The 9,397-nt window shown below is 41.2% G+C and overlaps 1 protein-coding gene across 3 annotated transcripts in view; it reads left to right on the top strand.

Moving 5' to 3' along the window:
- Positions 1–9,397, top strand: part of LOC6051147 (homeobox protein unc-4) — a 364,275-nt gene that overhangs the window by 59,198 nt on the left and 295,680 nt on the right. The window contains exons 2-3 of one of the 3 annotated variants that reach the window (XR_005278300.1): positions 3,264–4,134; positions 4,279–4,680. The exons of 1 other annotated variant lie outside the window; for it this stretch is intronic. The gene's annotated coding sequence lies outside the window, so the exon portion shown is untranslated. Of the gene's footprint in view, positions 1–3,214; positions 4,135–4,278; positions 4,681–9,397 lie in introns of all 3 variants that reach the window. One more of the 3 variants, XR_005278299.1, reaches the window with a different exon arrangement.

Below are 9,397 nucleotides of genomic sequence, written 5' to 3'. Positions count from 1 at the left end.
AACGGAGGGGCAACCATGGGTGATCTCTCATGCTCATGCTCATGCTCATGCTCTATAATTTCTAAAATATCAAAATCAAAGGTTAGATGAAAGAGTTTCTGCACCCAAATCTCGGCAACACTCGGTTTGAGAGAAAGACGGCCTCATGAAGTTTGATATGTCGGACGATAGAGTTTCTATTCCGCATATTCCACAAGTGTACACCAGTGGCCACCGGTAACCGATTCCAAAAGCCAGATAGAGTTAGGGGATGTTAGCGTAATTACCTTAGATGTAATATTGTTTAATTTCATGCTGTTCGATATGCCGTCATTGCATATTACGATAATGTTCCCCAAAACCCACTGGTAACCGGTCCCGGAGTGGCCCTCAGTGGCCATAGGTAACCGGTTCCAGATTGATCAGGTAAGGTAAATTGAAGTCGGCATAACCTTGGATAGTTATAATTTTCAATTCTATGAAGTTTGATATTTCTGATGATAGGGTTCCTAGCATATTCCACAAGTGTCCCCAAGTGGCCATCGGAAACCGATTACGAAGTGACCAGATAAGTTCAAAGAACGTTAGCATGACCTCAGATGGTGATAACTTTCAATTTCATGAAGTTTGATACGTTGGATGATAGGGTTTATTACATACTCAGAGAGTGTCACCAAGTGGCCACCGGTAACCGATTCTGGAGTGACCAGATAAGTTCAAAGGACGTTAGCATGACCTCAGATGGTAAGAATGTTCAATTTCATGAAGTTTGATACGTCGGATGATAGAGTTCATTGCATATTCCGATAGTGTCCCCAAGTGGCCACCGGTGACCGGTTCCGGAGTGATCAGGTTAGGTCATAAGACATCGGCATGACCTCAAATGGTCATAACTTGCAATTTCATGAAGTTTGATACGTCGGATGATAGGGTTCATTGCATATTCCGATAGTGTCCCTCAGTGGCTACCGGTAACTGGTTCCGGAGTGACCAGGTTGGGTCAGGGGACATCGGCATGACCTCAGATGGTCATAACTTTCAATTTCATGAAGTTTGATACGTCGGATGATAGGGTTCATTGCATATTTAGATAGTGTCCCTCAGTGGCCACCGGTAACCGGTTCCGGAGTGACCAGGATGGGTCAGAGGACATCGGCATGACCTCAGATGGTCATAACTTTCAGTTTCATGAAGTTTGATACGTCGGATGATAGGATTAATTGCATATTCCGATAGTGTCCCCCAGTGGCCACCGGTAACCGGTTCCGGAGTGACCAGGTTGGGTCAGGGGACATCGGCATGACCTCAGATGGTCATAACTTTCAATTTCATGAAGTTTGATACGTCGTATGATAGGTTTCATTGCATATTCCGATAGTGTCCCCCAGTGGCCACCGGTAACCGGTTCCGGAGTGACCAGGTTGGGTCAGGGGACATCGGCATTACCTTAGATGGTCATAACTTTCAATTTCATGAAGTTTGATACGTCGTATGATAGGATTCATTGCATATTCCGATAGTGTCCCCCAGTGGCCACCGGTAACCGGTTCTGGAGTGACCAGGTTGGGTCAGAGGACATCGGCATGACCTCAAATGGTCATAACTTTCAATTTTATGAAGTTTGATACGTCGGATGATAGGGTTCATTGCATATTCCGATAGTGTCCCCCAGTGGCCACCGGTAACCGGTTCCGGAGTGACCAGGATGGGTCAGAGGACATCGGCATGACCTCAGATGGTCATAACTTTCAATTTCATGAAGTTTGATACGTTGTATGATAGGATTCATTGCATATTCCGATAGTATCCCCCAGCGGCCACCGGTAACCGGTTCCGGAGTGACCAGGTTGGGTCAGAGGACATCGGCATGACCTCAGATGGTCATAACTTTCAATTTTATGAAGTTTGATACGTCGGATGATAGGGTTCATTGCATATTTAGATAGTGTCCAGTGGCCACCGGTAACCGGTTCGGAGACCAGGATGGGTCAGAGGACATCGGCATGACCTCAGATGGTCATAACTTTCAATTTCATGAAGTTTGATACGTCGGATGATAGGATTCATTGCATATTCCGAATCGGAATATGCAATGAATCCTATCATCCGACGTATCAAACTTCATGAAATTGAAAGTTATGACCATCTGAGGTCATGCCGATGTCCTCTGACCCATCCTGGTCACTCCGGAACCGGTTACCGGTGGCCACTGAGGGACACTATCGGAATTTCCGATATGATGGTCATAACATGCAATTTCATGAAGTTTGATATGCAACATGACGGGTTTCTAGCGTGACAATTATTGAAACCGTTTTAGTGGTACCCTGGAACCGGTTCCGGATTGGCCACAGTTGGCCAGAACCGATACCAAACAGTCAGAGGTAGTATGTAGTATTCTTCTGCAATGGTTTGCAAAATAATCCGTTTCAAAAGACTGGTCCGTGTGACGGTTTTATGTCAAAACCTGCAAAAATCAAGTTTTCCGGAAGTTCCGGGTTACCGGAACCGGTGGCTACTATGGATCAATTATTTTTTCTGGGGCTTAAAATTCAGGTTATTATCTGTCGAATGCAACCGGAAGCAACCTGCTATGTGCAATCGTTTCGGTGATACAGGTCCTCAAAGTAGGGGCCTCAAAAAGGACTTTTTTCGGTTATAGCAGGTTCCCGGTGGCCACGGTGTCCAAAACCGGTTCTGCCGGTCGGATTCAGAAAGTAGACATCCTAGCCTTTCATTTGCGGTCAAAACATCCAAAATCGGTTACAATCTCGAATTTTGGCAGCCGAAAACATTTCTGGGTCCTATAGACCCGGAATACCATTGGTGTCAGTTTTTTTCTTTGTGGGCACTTCCGGTGGCCTCCGGAAGTTCATTTTTGGCCAGAATGTGTGTCTTAGTAAGATACACAAAGTCACAAAATTTCAGATCTCTAGGTGTTTTTGGTCAAAAGTTACAATTACTTTTATAGTGCTACTGGGTCCTATAGACCCATGCCCGGGTTAACCTCGCTGCGATTAATACTCAGTAAGCAAAACCTCAGTACCTCATGTGTGAGGCTCTAGGGGACTTTTCGATTGCAATAAAATCAGAACATTTTGGACAGTCTAACTAACCACATCGGCGTTTTATAATTTCGTGAAATCTCCCTTCGATAATGGACGTTTTATAACTTATAGTTTTTATTTTATTTGTTTTTAGAAGAAAAAACAATATCTTATGTATTATTCAACAGCATTTCTATTTCAGATAATTGAACACATTTATTCTTTTCTTGCATACAGTGATAGATTACTCGCAACCGAGATTTGCTTAAGATGGCACGACATCTTCATCGTTCGGTTGATAAAACAAACCGTTCTCCGGATTAAAGGAGATAATATCCACGCTAAGATGATGAGTTATGAATCGGTCATTCATCGATTTGCGATCAGCGATCGATGTTATCCACACATGACGCTGGAAGATATAGATTTTTATCAGACAAATCGGAACACCGAAATACAAATAGCTATAATGATGGCTAACCAGGGACTACATGTACAAAGCTTGGACCTCATAAATTGTCGCCTTCCAATGCAAAAACTTAACCAAATAATGCACATGATGAATCGTGTGAAAACCTTGACCATGGCTTATTGCTATATCTCACTCTGTGCTGAATTTTGGAGTATTCCGTTTGTGCCTAAATTTCACAACCTGGAATCCATCGCGCTTAAAAACATTCGGTCCAAAAATGAGGCTGAAGTTCTAGAGTTATTGCTGAGGGGCAACCAAGCCAAGGTTGATCTAACAATGGATAATGATAGTATTGATAACAGGACTCAGGTCATCAGTTCATTCGCTTCAAGGATTGCACATTTATCATTCGTTTTCTATCAAAGCAATACGCTTCGCAATGTTTTTAGTGAACTTGAAATGAACCTTGAAACGCTTCGGCTCAAAAGACAGCCACATGACGAGCTGCACAGTATTATCCTTTTAGAAATTCTTCCAGTTCAAAGGAATTTGAAACAGTTGCATATAAATACGTTAATTTCCACCGAAGTGCTCCAGACGATCGCAAGAACCGTCACAGGTTTAAAATATCTGTCAGTAACCATCGGTGAAGATGATTCAATACCGCTCGTGAACATATATTGGCCAAACTTGAAGGTAAGAGAAACTAAATCAGTCCATGTTTGGTCTTGTATTTTCGATCAGTTTACTCAGAGTTTACTTATATTAAACAGATTGAAGCGTTGAAGTTTTGTTTTTCGAAAACAACGATTTCTTTTGCTTTTTAATTTTTTTGTCTAGGTTTTCTATTTATCTCGTCAAATAAATTTGGAGTCACTGTTTGAAAAAATGAGCTTCGACAGCCTGGAAGAACTGCATTTGTACACGGAACGTTTGTCGAAAAACACAATTGTAAACATCTACGAAAAGTGTTGTCGGGTCAAGAAGTTATCGTTGTCAGCGCTGTCGATGGTGCGGTGTGATGCCACTCTTGGTGAAATAAATCTTCACTTGACAAAGCTGGAATCTTTGGCTGTGCAGTGCAGTTCGCGAACGACATTTGTTCCTTTGCTGAAAGCAATACAACTGCTACATCGATTGTCCTCATTTTCGATTGTTTTCTGCGAGAAGATAAACGATCGTTCAGCTGGAAGCATAATTCTGCCGTTTCTTCGTTCGCTCTGTATAACTCGGAATCGTAAGGTGAGGTCCCACCAAGACTGTTCACTTCGTATTCTAAAACGGAATTTGTATACGATTCAAGTGCAATATTTTTCTTGTGTCCCCCCTGTCGTGACTTTCACCCGATTTATTCCACGATTTACCAATATTTCGGATTCAAATAACAAGACGCGTCTTTTCATGCCCACACGCAGAAAAATAAGGCATATTTGAATCAACAAAACGTTTTGTTGATTTGAAAATAATTATTTTTGTTGAATCAACGCTAAATGTCAAAGCAGTTTTTTCGAAACAACAAAAGACTTTTGTGGAATTGAGAAAATGAAGGTTTGTTTCAACGCAAAATCGGCGTTGATTATATTCAACAAAAATTTTGTTGATTCAAACCTCGTACAGGCTGATTCTACAAAACATTTTTCTGCGTGCAAGCAAACACACGACTGATTTATTTTCTCAATTCTCAACTTCTCTCTCGGCTGACCTGCTCTCTCATTACGCTTCATGAACGCTCTCTTTTCTCACTCTCTCTCTTCTCTGCCACACTCATTCACTACATCCTCGTTCTTTCCTACACTGAAAATATGCCACACTTTTTATTCAAGTGCCCAAACACTTGAATGATTGAATAAAGTCACATCGTAGATCTAATTAGTTTGTGTTTCAACATCAATCCAAACCACTATCAAATGCAAGTGTTAGGGCGATTGACTTTTTGGTATTTTTTAACACGTTATTTTCATTCGGGTGGCGCAAGCTTTTCAAGTATTTTGCTCATGAATTTGTCCCACCGTTTTGAACTATTCAAAATGATGAGCAAAACACTTGAAATTCATCTTAAGATCTACCCAAAACAGGCACTATTCAAAGTCAACGTGATTATCCATATGAATTTAATGTGTTTCCCAAACAATGATTTGTTATGGGCTACCATTTGACAGCTAGTGCTTTTGTTGTGGGCTCTCATTTGACAACCGTGCTAATGTCGACTGTTGTCAGTTTGCTTGCTTTGGTAGGAATAGGGTTGCCATCCCCCCGGTTTCACTGATTGATTTTAGCGCGACTTTCATCGAAGGCTAGAAGCGAGGCTAGAACGAATAGCACAAAAAACTCTCCCGTCTTCAACTGGCCGGCCGGCGCAGTGGTAGCGTGCACGACTAGCAAGCGAGAACCTGTATATCGCTTGTACGTACTTTTATTTTTCAACACCATTTAAAATTCGAGTGTTTGGCTATTGACATTATTTCATGACCAATCACCGAAATTTCAAGTGTTTTGCGATTGATATTTGAGTGCTCTGTACAGCAGGGCCAGATCATGTGTAGAACACTTCGTTGAGCTGTGTAAGTTTTGCTCAGTGTACTCTAAAAATTCAAGCATATATTCAGATTAACATCAGCTTGGTGATCTTTTTATGCGGTAAACTCAGCTCATCTCAGAATTCGGCTTCAGGAGATGCTTCTCCGGTATCCTTGATCGTGACACATATCAGCCAGAACCCCAACGTCAACGTGGTTACCTGCAATTAAAGAAATAAAAACGACAACTTGGAAAGCTATCGTGTAATTAATTGATTGAATAATATACCTGGAAATATACCCTACAATCTTCCCAGAAATTCTATTAGGAGCTCTAATTCAAGTCGTGTAGGTTACAAGCCTATCGTTTCTTAAATCATCACTTCAAAAATATTGAGAATCTAAACAATTCCTTTACCAGCTTGTTCAACAATCACTTATATTCATCTTTTCTTCATTTTCCATGAATCCAATCATAAGCTTAAATTTAAGTTTTGCAAGTGATGCTTATCAATTCTTAAACCATCACTTAAACAATATTGAAAATTTGAAATCAACTTTCCAACTTCCCAAAAATCGATAAATTTTAGCTCTTATTAAATCTTCCCTGAATTCCAATTATGAGCACGAATTTAAAACTGTCTATTTATAAATCATTTCTCAAAGATATCTGAAAAAATTCTTTCGAAACTTTTCCATCAATCGATAATATTTATCTATTAATATATCTTCCCTGAATCCAATTATGAACTCAAATTTTAGCCGTGTAGGTTACAAGCCTATCGTCTGTTAAATCATTATTCAGCTTGTTCAACAATCGATAATATACCAATATACGAATTCCAATCATTGTCGTGACTTTCGCCCGATTTTCCATGAATTTGAATATTTCGGACACAAAAATAAGCTCTAAATAAGGTCGTGTAGATTATGAGCATCGATTCTTAAACCATAACTTTAACAATATTTAAAATCTGAAAATTCTATTCGCATCTTCTCCAACAAGCGATAAAATTTATCTTTTAAAATCCAAACATGAGCTCAAATTTAAGCCGTGTAGGTTATAAGCCTATCGATTCTTAAATCATCACTTCAAAGGATTGAAACTTCGTTAAAAATTACATACTTTTCCAACAATCGAAAATGTGAAAATTCTTTTACCAACTTTAATAAATCGATATCATTTATCTTTTACTAAATCTTCCCGGAAATCCAATCATGAGCTCTAAAAATTCAATCACGCTCTACCCTCACAGGGGACTCAAGCTCAAAAACTCCAGGAAACAACGCTCTACCCTCTCAGGGAACTCAAGCTCAAAAACTCCAGCAATCACGCTCTACCCTCACAGAGGACTCAAGCTGAAAAACTCCAACAATCACGCTCTACCCTCACAGGGGACTCAAGCTCAAAACTCCCGCAATCACGCTCTACCCTCACAGAGGACTCAAGCTCAAAGTTTTAATAATCACGCTCTACCCCAGAGTGTCCTTGTCCCCCAGAGCAAGGGTGAGATGTAGGTGTAAGGGCAGTGCGTGTTCGTCGGGAACCTGGTGCATAAGATCGGTCAAGGCCCGTTCTTACACTGAAAATTGCGAATTGCGAAGATCACCAAACTTGTGTTGGTTATTTGAAAAACCACAAACACAATTTCTACACGTATGAGACCAAGAATGCTCGTCCATTCAAGGCGGTCCTGAAAGGTCTCTCCAACGACTTGTCGGTGGATGAGATCAAAAACGAACTTAAGGTGTTGCTTGGCTTAGCTCATCCCAAGTAATACCAATGAAGAAAAAATCAAACGGGAATATTTATCGCTTTGGTTTGACTTCACAATTTTATCTGATTCATTTGAAATCAACAATTTGAAACTTTTGGACAAAGTTCAGTTTTTGTTCCATGTACGGGTAAAGTGGGAGCATTTTAAGAAACATGGCGGTAATGGCCAGAATCTGACCCAGTGCCGGCGTTGCCAGGCATTCGGTCACGGTAATGATCATTGCGCCATGGTTCCAAAATGCATGGTTTGCGGGGATTCTTCTCACGACAAGGACAATTGTCCCGTGAAAGAAGTCACCCAATTTAAATGTGCAAATTGTGGTGGAAATCACAAATCAAATTTCTGGGATTGCCCCATCAGAAAAAAGGTTTTGGATTCTCGTGCTAAGCATCAGCCGAAATCCAAACCGAAATTTTCTCAAAGTCAGGTTGTACCTGCATCTTTAAATCAAACGTTCGTGCTGTCTCACTCGAACAATGCTAGAAATACCCCTACCGTGGAAAAGTTAGGTAACAGCAATGGTATTTCTTATGCCAACGTCGTTTCGGGTTCGGGTTCATCCACGAATTTTAAATCCTCTACCAATCTTCCTGAAATTGGGCAGGTACCTACCTCAAATTTCATTTGAAAATGTTTCTGCTGGCAACGCTTTGGGATCTTCTGATCTCGGCGATGTTACGTTTGAAAAATTACTTTTTGCAAAACTCACTGTTTGGTTTGATTCAAACAATGAGTAATGCTACATCCATGATGGAAGCTATCCAGATTGGATTAAAATTTGCGAATGATGTTGTTCTTACCCTGAAGTTTAATCATGGATCTAAGTAATTCCATCAATATTATGAATTTTAAGAAAATGAATTTTTCAACTTTTTACGAGTTCATAACGTGCATGTTGCTGTTATAACCGAAACATTTAAAAAAACTGGCACTTATTTGAAAAGTAATCCAGATTATAAAGTTATAACCAATAACAGAATGAATCGAAATGGCGGTGGAGTTGCAATAGTTATCCACCGTAGTATGACTTATAGCACGTTTTTTTTTTTTCATAACTTATTTTTATTAGGTCCTTTTAGGTGCTACGACCAGGTTAGGACCGAGGGTCAATGGTACAAAAATAATAAAAGAGAAAAAAACGTAACTGTAGTAGATGATCATTTTCCCGCGCCATGCGTCAACAAGTGTGCGATCACATCGATCTGTTCCTCGGGTGTCTTGCACTGCCTTAAGCGTACTCGGTATTCTCGGTAAATGGCCCACAGCTCAGACTCGCTGTACAGCTTCCGTTCGCCTTGTTGCTCCTTCGGGGTTGCACCGGCGCCGGCGCCAGTATCTTCTCGACTTCTTCCTGCGGGACGAGGATGTTTTTCTTCCGTCCCGACGGACGGCACCGCTCCAGGTAGCGGAGGAAAATCCGCCGCGGTTAACGCGGCTCCTGCCGGAGTCTGTTTCTCCTTCTTCCATGCTGGCGGCTTCGGCTTAGACGCCTGCTGCCTCGACTGGATGAACTGCGCACGTTTGGGACAGCTGCGGTCCAGACCCTCGTGGGATCCAGAGCAGTTGACACACTTCTTGGCTTGCGTTTCTTCTGCTTTGCACTTTTCCGTGCTGTGGGCACCCCACAGCTGCTGCACCTGGCTTGAGATGGCAGTTACTGGTTCC

Source organism: Culex quinquefasciatus, chromosome 3, assembly GCF_015732765.1.
Source record: "Culex quinquefasciatus strain JHB chromosome 3, VPISU_Cqui_1.0_pri_paternal, whole genome shotgun sequence".
NCBI classification, from domain to species: domain Eukaryota; kingdom Metazoa; phylum Arthropoda; class Insecta; order Diptera; family Culicidae; genus Culex; species Culex quinquefasciatus.
Note: the sequence above shows the minus strand (reverse complement) of the source record. Positions and strands in the feature narration are given on the sequence as shown.